Raw genomic sequence first — 11,059 nt, 5'->3', positions numbered from 1 at the left:
ATTCTGCACGATGAGGTCGCTGCGGCTTTCCGAGCGCAGCTACCAGAGATGTTTGGATCGATCAAGACCGCGATGGTCGAGTATTTTGATGAGCGATATGCAGCTCTGGCAGAGACAGCAGCCGCTGCAGCCACTTCGGCTGTAACTGCGGAAGGGGTTGGAGGAGTAGCCGGCAGGGCTTTCCAGTACCGGGACTTCGATAATACGAAGCCCCCGACATTTGATGGTACTCAGGATGCGATCAGGGCTATACGGTGGTTGTCTGACGTGGAGGGCTATTTCTTCACGTGCTCATGTCCTGCTGACCAGAAGGTCAGGTGTGCTCTGAACCTGCTTAGGCTCGGGGCAAAGGACTGGTGGAGATTGACGACAGGTTCATATTCTGATGATCAGCGGGCTGCTGTTACTTGGGAGCAGTTCCTAGATATGTTTCGCACCCGCTACGTTACGCGCGTGGAACGGGAGCGGCTTGCTCAGGAGTTTTTAACATTGAGACAGGATGGGGTGTCTGTGATGGAGATTACCCGGATGTTCACGGAGAGGGCAATGTTTTGCCCGGAGTTTGCGTCGGAGCTGTCTCAGATGACTCGTTATCTGAGTATGCTCAAGACGGATATACGACAGTTTTGTGGCTACACAGCGTTGTGAGACCCTCCTGGATCTACAGGAAGCCGCGAGGCGGCGTGAGCTGGAGGTAGAGCTGCAGCTGAAGGAGCAGCATCAGGCACCGGCACAGTCTCAGCCGGCACCTAAGCGTTCTAAGACCGCTGATGCACGGTCTGGGGGTCAACAGAGCCGCACTTGTGGAAAGTATGGCAGGATTCATTCGGGAGTGTGTAGAGCAGGAGGGGGGCGCCACAAATGTGGCAAGGATGGGCACTATGCCAGGGACTGCCGTAAGTCCGCTCCTCCAGCAGATATGAGGATTTGTTACCATTGTCATCAGGTTGGTCATGTGAAGACCAACTGTCCGCAGCTCGCCGCAAAGTCGGCGCAGGGTCCCGCGCCAGCCACTGTGAGGATTGGAGATGGGAGGCCATGCAGGGTGGAGCCTCCGAAGGCTCAGGGTCGCGCCTTCCAGCTCACGGCCGAGGAGGCCAAGGCAGCGCCGGATGTGGTTGCTGGTATGTTTCTATTCTCTGTCTCAGTTATTGCATTGGTGTTATGCTTATTGATTGTACCTGTGGTTAGGTACGTTTTTAGTGAATTCTTTGCCCGCTTTGGTATTATTTGACTCGGGGGCGAGTCGGTCGTTTGTATCTCATACTTTCTCTAGAGGGTTCAGTGTGCTGATAGGTGATCTTGAGTGTCCGTTGCGAGTTTCGATCGCCAACGAGCACGGGGTTTCTGCTTCTTCGGTTTACCGGGGATGCGAGTTGGAGATTTTCGGGGTGTCCTTCCCGATAGATTTGATTCCTATCCCCATGGGGGATGTATGCGTGATTGTAGAGATGAATTGGCTTAGCCGTTCCGGCGCCATGATCGACTGTGAGAGGCAGCGGGTGGTGGTTCGAACCCCAAGTGGGGGAGAACTTGTAGTATATGGCGAGGGCACCAGGTTGGGATCAAGGTTTTGTTCGGCAGCCAGGGCTCGACTGTATATACAGCACGGGTGTGCCGGTTATTTGGCGTATGTAGTAGATACGAGGGTTAGGGAACAGCTCTCAGTTTCAGAGGTTCCGGTGGTTAGAGAGTTTGCTGATGTGTTTCCGGAGGAGTTACCCGGAGTGCCTCCGGAGAGGCAGGTTGAGTTTAGGATTGATCTAGTGTCGGGTCCGGCCCCTATCGCTAAGGCGCCGTACCGACTGGCACCGCCAGAGATGCATGAGTTGTCGTCTCAGTTGTAGGAGCTCCTGGGTAAGCAGTTTATTCGTCCGAGTAGTTCACCCTGGGGAGCACCGATCCTGTTCGTCAGGAAGAAGGACGGTTCGCACAGGATGTGCATTGACTATAGGGAGCTGAACAAGTTAACGGTGAAGAACTGTTATCCGCTTCCGAGGATAGACAATCTTTTTGATCAGCTGCAGGGTGCATCTTGGTTTTCCAAGATTGATTTGAGATCAGGATACCACCAAGTCAGGGTGAGGGAGGAGGACGTGGAGAAGACCGCGTTTTGGACTCGTTATGGTCATTACGAGTTCGTGGTGATGCCGGTTGGGCTCACCAACGCGCCGACAGTGTTCATGGATCTGATGAACCGAGTCTGCAGACCGATGCTCGATCGCTTGGTCATTGTGTTCATAGATGACATCTTGGTATATTCCAAGACCCGAGAGCAGCATGAGGAGCATCTCAGGGAGCTGCTGGAGGTACTGCGACGAGAACGGCTGTATGCCAAGTTCTCGAAGTGTGAGTTTTGGTTACGAGAGGTTCAGTTCCTCGGACATCTCGTTAACCAGGATGGGATTTTGGTCGATCCGGCCAAGGTGGAGGCGGTTATGCAGTGGGAGACTCCGAGATCCCCCTCAGACATCAGGAGTTTCTTGGGTTTAGCAGGGTATTATCGAAGATTCATTCGTGATTTCGACAAGGTTGTCGTACCCCTCACTCGTCTAACGAGGAAGGGAGTGGATTTCCGGTGGGGCCCTGAGTAGCAGAGGGCGTTTGAGACCCTCCGGCAGCGGTTATGCGAGGCGCCAGTGTTGACACTCCCCGAGGGAGTGGAGGATTTCGTGGTATTTTGTGATGCGTCCATCACAGGCTTAGGGGCAGTCCTCATGCAGAGGGGACGAGTGATAGCTTATGCATCGCGGCAGTTAAAGTCGCATGAGACGAGATACCCCACGCACGATCTTGAGTTGGGAGCGGTGGTCTTCGCTCTCAAGATTTGGAGGCACTATCTGTACGGGGTCCGTTCTACCATATACACGGATCACAAGAGTTTGAGGTACATTATGGATCAGCCAAACCTGAATATGAGGCAGCGCAGGTGGCTGGATGTAGTCAAGGACTATGATTGTGAGATCCTTTACCATCCTGGTAAAGAGAACGTGGTTGCGGATGCTCTGAGCCGCAAGTCAGCTGGGTCCTCGACCCCAGCCAGGTGTATGAGGATAGCGGTGGATTCCCCGCTGGTGGGTCTGGTCAGGGATGCTCATATTGAGGGTATGAGACCAGAGAACTGGAAGTTGGAGAAGATTAAGGGCGAAAGCGCCCGGTTTGTTCAGGATAGCCGCGGATTGTTGACCCGTTACGGTCGGGTTTGGGTTCCGATGACTGGAGGGGTCCGACAGACAGTGATGGAGGAGGCTCATAAGTCTCGCTTCTCTATTCATCCGGGAGCCACCAAGATGTACCGTGATCTGAGTTCGAGTTACTGGTGGCCGGGCATGAAGCGAGATATCACTTGGTTTGTTGAGAGGTGTTTGATCTGTAGGATGGTCAAGGCCGAGCACCAGAGGCCGCATGGTAAGCTGCAGCCCCTGGAGATTCCCATGTGGAAATGGGAACGGATCACGATGGATTTCATCACGAAGTTGCCAAAGGCAGCAAAGGGTTTCGATGCTATATGGGTCATCGTGGATCGATTGACCAAGAGTGCCCATTTCCTAGCTATAAGGGAGAGTTCGTTGGCGGAGAAGTTGGCCGACCTGTACGTCCGCGAGATTGTCTCTCACCATGGGGTTCCAGTTTCCATAGTTTCCGACCGAGATGTCCGATTTACTTCCCGTTTTTGGCAGAAGTTCCACGAGGAACTAGGTACGAGGTTGCATTTTAGTATAGCGTTCCATCCGCAGACTGATGGGCAGAGTGAGCGGACCATACAGACCCTCGAGGATATGTTGAGGGCGTGCGTCATTGATTTCGGTGGGAGTTAGGATTCCCACCTACCGCTTGTAGAGTTCGCCTACAACAACAGCTATCATTCCAGTATTGGCGCCCCGCCTTTCGAGCTGTTGTATGGGCGGAAGTGTAGGACCCCAGTCTGCTGGGGCGAGGTTGGGCACAGAGTGATGGGTCAGACAGAGGTAGTTCTGCAAACTACCGAGATGATACAACAGATTAGACAGCAACTGCAGACCGCTCAGAGTCGGCAGAAAAGTTATGCCGACCGACGCCGACCTGAGCTGGAGTTTCAGGTGGGTGACATGGTTCTCCTGAAGGTTTCACCCTGGAAGGGGGTGATCCGCTTCAGGAAGAGGGGAAAATTGGGTCCCCGCTACATCGGGTCGTTCAGGATTGTTGCCAGGGTTGGCAGGGTGGCTTATAGGCTAGAGCTTCCGGAGAAGCTTAGCCGGATCCACATCACATTTCATGTTTCGCAATTGCGAAAGTGCATTATGGACCAGGAGGCAGTGGTATCGTTGGATGACATTCAGGTCGACGAACGCCTGAACTATGTGGAGAGGCCGGTGGCTATTTTGGAAAGGACTAAGAAGATTATGCGGAACAAGGAAATACCTTTGGCAAAGGTACAGTGGGAACATCGGAGGGGATCCGAGTGGACATGGGAGCCGGAAGCGGAGATGCGCGAGCATTACCCGACATTGTTTATTCCGACGGACTTCGAAGGCGAAGTCTAGTTCAAGTGGGGGAGAGTTGTAACGCCCTGATTCTCAGGTATTGTTTAAATAAGATTTATTGGGTGAAGCTCTACTCGACGAGTTGGTTGACCTACTCGTCGAGTAGAAGTGGGGTGGGATCGCGTGTTAAGCGACCTACTCGACGAGTCCATATTGGGACTCAGCGAGTAGGAGCTGGCAGATGAAACCCTAAATCCTGGGGTTTTGCACCCTATTTAAGGAAGCATAAGCCTCCTTTGGCCTCTTTGCAGTCCTTTGAGATCTCAGAGAACCCTAATTCGTGTGGTGTTTCATTCTTGTGTGTGTAAAGCTTTGGAGAGGAGATCTTGTGAGGAAAGGAGCTTGGGGAAAACAAAAGGGCTAGGAGCAAGGAAGTGTGGGAGATCAGAAATCTACCTCAAATAGCATCATTTGGAGGTATCAAGTCGTCATCTCTTCTCCATTTTCTTTCTAGACCTCTTTTGGTTGAGATCTAGGGTTTTTATGGTTTGGTTGAGATGGTAATGTGGGATATGAGCTAGATCTGAAGTTGTAACTACAGATCTGTAACCTTCTTGGATTCTAGAGTCATAAAGCTCTGATTTTGGTCGAGAATGAGGCCCTCCTTGTGCATAAAGCCCCATTAAGAACTTAGTTTTTGCATTAAGAGCCTTATTAGTCATGCATGCACGTAAAGTTTGCAACTTTACATGAAAAGCATGCCCTAGAAGCTTGGATCTGTGATTTGGAGCCACTGCATGGCTCAAAACAAGTCTGTATGGAAAAAGGACTGAATGGACTCGGCGAGTCGCAAGGTTGAGTCGGCGAGTCACATGAAGATGGTCGTGAACTCGACGAGTTGGATGAACAACTCGGCGAGTCCGATGAAGATCACCATAAGACTCGACGAGTTGAAGAACAACTCGGCGAGTCGGATGAGTTTTCCGTAGGATATGTATGCATGTGTGCCCGTCGAGTGGCAAGGAGGAAACTCGACGGGTGGCCTTAGAGTTTGAACGGGAATCGAAGGAACTCGACGAGTCACCCCGATGACTCGGTGAATGGAATGTGCTTCGAGGAACTCGGTGAGTAGCCAAGGGTACTGGGCGAGTTGGGGGTCAACATGGACTGTTGACCTTGACTGAGGACTTTGACCTTGACCAGGGGTTTACTGGTGGGTTATGGAGTACCTTATAGATTTAAGGACTTATGAGTATATTGTACTATGGTCATAGGTGGTGGAGCCTGTGTCAAGTGATCCGAGAATTGGAGTTTACCTTTCGAGTCGGCATCTGCGAGGTGAGTTATCCTCACTATATCGATAGGGTCTACGGCACCAAGGCCGGCCCCTTTTAGTTGTTATTGTTATGGTATGCTACATATGGTTTGGTCTGCTAGATTGGAATCAGGATAGACAGTATGTTATGCTTTATGATCCGTAAGGATTGGTATGTTAGTGACCTGCTAGGTCGGTACTCTAGTTACGAGAGGATTCTATGGTTGATGATCAGTATGACAGATATGTTTGATGTTTGTATATGCCAGTATATGATAGTTATGCGAACTTGGTTATTTGCTTATTGGTTGGGTTGAGGCGGTCCTGCTTTGTGATGAAGGCCAACATACCCTATGAGCGGTCCGGGGAGACTGCAGGCCCACGAGGCGGACCTGCCACGATCAGGACCTTCCCATGCAGCCTACCCACGCAACAACATGCGGGGCGTGCAAGGCCCTGCTGGGCAATTCTGAAATTCTCTCTTTTGTGCTATATGGGGAAGGATGGTGTTCCACTTTTAAAAAAACCTGGAGATCCGATTTTCAAGCATTTTCTATGGAGATTTGGGAGTTCTTGAAGTATTGATACTTTCAAGACACATCATCTTACATCTTTGATTCTTGATACATGTGTGGTACTATTAACTTTTATTTAGTTTCCTTAAGTTTATCCATTCTAGGCTAAACTCATTTTTGTTGAATTTGGTGAAATTACTTGAATTCTTGGTTAAATGTATAAGAACACCATGAACATGTTCTTGAGTCTTTATGAAAGTGTTTTTTATTTTAACACCTTCTTACTACATGCATGTTTTTATTCATGAGTTTAAATGTACATGTAGTGATTAGTTGGCTAATTTCTTGATTAAGTAATGGATCCTCAAATTAGCAAGCAACAAGTGATTCTTGTGTTAATTTTCACTTCACACAATCACAAAAACATTTTCTCTAACATAGTAGTGGATGCTTTTGATTCCTCTTGGATTTAGTGACTTTTTTGTTCTTAATGCTAATTAATTTTCACTAATTACATTCTTAATGGAAATTGTGTCTTTAACTAAGGAAATATGTTATGACCTTCTCTAGCTATTTAATAACTAAGAAAAGTCTAGTTAATCTCAAGCTTCTTGGATTACTATAGCCAAATTAGAGATTTAAGAGAAGTATTGCACTTTAGATTCTAATAATGTATTTACCAAGTGTTCAAGTGATGAAACCTTAAGTCAATCATCTTTCCCTCATTGATTTTATATCAAACCTTGCTTTTATTGAATTGTATTTTTAAATGTTACTATAATTCTAGTTTTCTTTTAAACATCTCAAAAGACCAAAATCCCCCATTTTATTTTATTTTAGTTTTACAAGTGTTTGTATAACAAGATTTTCATAGAAGTGGCATATTGAACCAATCTCCGTGGATACAATCAGTTTACCATTATAAACTATTTTGTGTGCAATATTGAGGGTATTTATTTTTGTTTGCCTCGACAACCACCAAAACTCAAAATGCAGAACTCTAGGAGAGTTTGTGCTTATAAAGTATAGCATGGCAGTGAGCAATGCCAATGTCCTAGTTCTATTATTGAGCTAAAATAAATGAGTTGTGTCCTATGACATCCCGTAATTTAGGTTTAAATATGTAAACAGTCGGTTCAGCACGAACCCATTTGTAGATAGACCTATTGAGCTTTAATGCATATTTTGATAAATAATAGTGTCAATACAATTACAATAAGATATGAAATAGAATCTTACTCCCAATTGTGGAAAATCTCAAATGAACCATAAAGCACAAACAGTAACCCTAGTTAATACGTTCGAAAAAGTAAAATTTCGTATTAAGCGTTTGTGTACGAAACAAACACTTTAGTCTCGTATTACATGTTCCCCTGAGTCCGGAAATATAAAGAACATCCAAAACGGAGTTCGTATGCAAAAGATCTGATTAATATAAGAAACCAAACCGGTATAACACTGGTTTTACCTGCATTACATAAACCATTTCGATCCGTTGAGGCACTTGCACACCTCAGATGGATATTCAGAGAGCGTTTTTTGTAGAAACAATAAAACTTAGGATCGATAGATTCTAAACAGTAGAGTGAATAAAATAACAAGAGTAGTGATCAAAGATATGCCGAATGCTTAATATTATCAAAGCTTTAGAAGAGTTCAACGTGAACTTTTCTGTAAAAGCTTAGTAGGGCAATACAACTGATTAACCCTAAACGATTCATGCATGCACATTAAATAGTCTAACCCTAGCAAACCATAATGACGGATGGACAGGCCCAACCCGTTAATAAATGAGACTATTTCAGTACAAAACACTTTGACACAATACATTAATAATGTAACAATCTCCACATTGTGTCAAATAAAGAAAGGAGATTCTTCATTGTTCCACCTTCTGAACTTTAAACAGCTTGGTCATCAAATTCAGAAGTGTGTTCCCAATGACAATGTACAACTTGATCATGTCGCCGAAGCATTTCGAATCTCCTTCATTATTTAATTTTCATGCTATGGTTGAGCCCATGATATTGTTCAGTGTAGCAGTGGAATACAAATGTTTATCTAATAAATAGAACAAACATTTCTGAACTTTTTCACCCTCTTTCCTTTGATACACTACACTCCATTCTACTTTCCTTATCTTACCAAGCCTCCTCTTCTGAAAGACCGTCGAATCCTCTTTAGGTTTCACAATTAGCTATTTCTTCAACACTGAAGCGATTTCCACATCCAGTTTTGCAACTTCGTGAATGTAGCAAATCAACATTCTTTTTAAATGAGAAACAATCGGCTCATACTTCACTTCATCTTTTGACAAAATCAGAAATAATGAAATCCAATCATTCGGATTCATACAGGCTAGATCAGTAAGAGTGAAGTACTCTTCAGTACGAGCTGCTCCTCGAAAACCTTTAAATTTGACATTCGTGAAGGTTTCAGTAGGAAAGGGAGCATAAACTTTCACAACAACAATACTCTTCAATCTCCATATCTTGAACTGAGGCTGACCATGCTTGAGATAAAAATTGAAAAGAATGATGTTAACGATGTAATCCGAAAGAGGAACTTTCTCAATATGAGTGAATCCTCAGAATAGAAAGGCTTTTGGTGTAAGTGGAAAGTCGAGCTGAGAGTCAGCAACATTAATCAAATAAAAAGATACCAACAGCTCCAACCAATGAACACTCAGATCGTCGATTGCTTCCTTCTGAATTTGCTCCAAGGTCCATGGAGGAAAGAGGGTCTGCTGAGGTGCCAGAGTGACTTTCCTAACCTCAGCTTCAACCTCTTTAGCTTCTAATTCTTTTCGAAGAAACAGAAGATCATAAAGCACCTTGTCACGTTTCATTCTTAACAACTTTTCACCTTTAGACAATTCTTCTTCAACTTCATCATCATCATCTACCAGCTTTTCTTTCCCTTTAGATCCCGAAGCTTCATTAACCTTCGGATATATCTTTGGTTTTTCCTCATGTTTTTCATCAGCGGGCTTCTTAACCTGGGGCTTAGGGTCTTCTTTTTCCTTAACTTCTTATCCCCCTTCTTTCGGAAGAGCGCTGCTTTTAGAAACACCCTATAGTTGATTGAGCATTGCGAAGACAGGCTTGAGTTTTTCCGAGAGGTGATGTCAGATAGAAACCGTAAGCATGGAGTCACGAGTTTCAATAAGGTTTTGCAAGTACTGATTGATGTTAGAAATACAGCTTCAGAATACTGCCTTCTCGGATTCCAAGTGATCCAGACGCTTGGTTGTGTAACTAAGCTTGACAGATAGAACCTTGACTTTTTCAGTTTTGGCAGCTAACGTATCCATGGTTGTGTATTCAGAAGCAAGATCCTTCTGAAGCTGCTCTATCTTCGAAATAACAAAAGCAACCATTTCAGAGGAATCAGTTTGGAGTTCTCCTCGAACACGAGAAAAGGCTTCTCTTTCAGTTTGTAGAGTTGTGCCGAGACTAGTAACGACCTTGTTTGCTGCTTTGGTGTTCTTATCAGCAGAGCTTCGAAAATCGGCCATAAACTTTGTGATTTCAGCATGTAGTTTTTCGACCTTCTCGTTCGTTGCAGAGATAGTTTTCTCTGATGCTTGAAGGCCCTTCTTCGTATCTTCAAGAACAGTAGCATTGGCCTTCATACGCATCTCAATTGTGGATTGATGAGACTAGAGCATGTACTCATAGTTGGATGAAGATTTGGTAGACTCCAAAATCTGATCCAACTTATCAGTCAATGCTCTAAACTGGCCTTTTGTCATGGGGGCTTCGTCATCATCACTTTCTTGATGGACGGTGAATGGGCTAAACACAAAGTTTTGAAAATCTTCTTGATCATCACCAAAACATGACCTCTGGATCTTGTTCTCTCAAATGTGAAGTAGGTGAAGTACATGGACCGACTGCAGCACCGAAAGCTTCTGCCCCCGTATAAGATACGTTGACGGTCACTTCAGGTGTACTCATTGGTATTGTTGTGGTTGTGGCAGTTGAGTCAGTAAAAATAGATTGGAAAGAGGAATAGAAATTTGTGGAAAAGAAACTCCAATAGAGAACTTTGGTAGTGGAGCAATTATGTTTGGAATAGTGGTGGTGATTGGAGATGAAGTGGTGGTAGGAGATGGGGAGGAGTATGTATTTGAAAAAAATCATAAAATGGCATAGTAGTGGTAGGTGGAGAAGATACCTTCAGAATTGGAGTGGTGTGTGGTGGTTCCAAGGTGGCAGCAGTATCGTCAACCTCGTTCTGAACAAGTTCACCCTCATGAAATTCGGAATGAGTCCTAGACTCTGAGGGCTCCTGTATCGGGAGGACCTTCTTAACTTTCTTCTTCAGAGTTGTGACAATTTCGGAAGGACCTGCCGTACCCTTTCACTTTACCCTACGTTTCCTTTTGTTTGCCTCATCAATAGCCTTTCGCAGATCTTCTGGCATAAGACGAACACCAGATGCAGGCTTCTATCGGTATTCACTCACAATACGATTATCAGCAGGAACATTCAGCAACATGGCTTCGGGAATAGACCCAATGAAGCTAAATCTGGTAGGTCACACACCATAAAGTTGGAAGTAAGTATGATAGGAATAACAACCATTACAGAGTCATCTTCCAATGGAATCTTGAGGCGAACAATGGCACGCTTCACGATGATGGACCAAAAGTGAGCACAAGAAATCTATGAATTCCTGGAAGTGGAGAGTGTGCTCTGAAGAAGTTGTGCCCAAAGAATCGAACCATAATCTAGGTTGACTCCAGTGTAGAGACCATAGAT

Source organism: Lactuca virosa, chromosome 5 (assembly GCF_052849685.1).
Source record: "Lactuca virosa cultivar CGN04683 chromosome 5, Lactuca_virosa_CGN04683_v6, whole genome shotgun sequence".
Classification (NCBI taxonomy): domain Eukaryota; kingdom Viridiplantae; phylum Streptophyta; class Magnoliopsida; order Asterales; family Asteraceae; genus Lactuca; species Lactuca virosa.
This window is presented reverse-complemented; position numbering follows the sequence as displayed.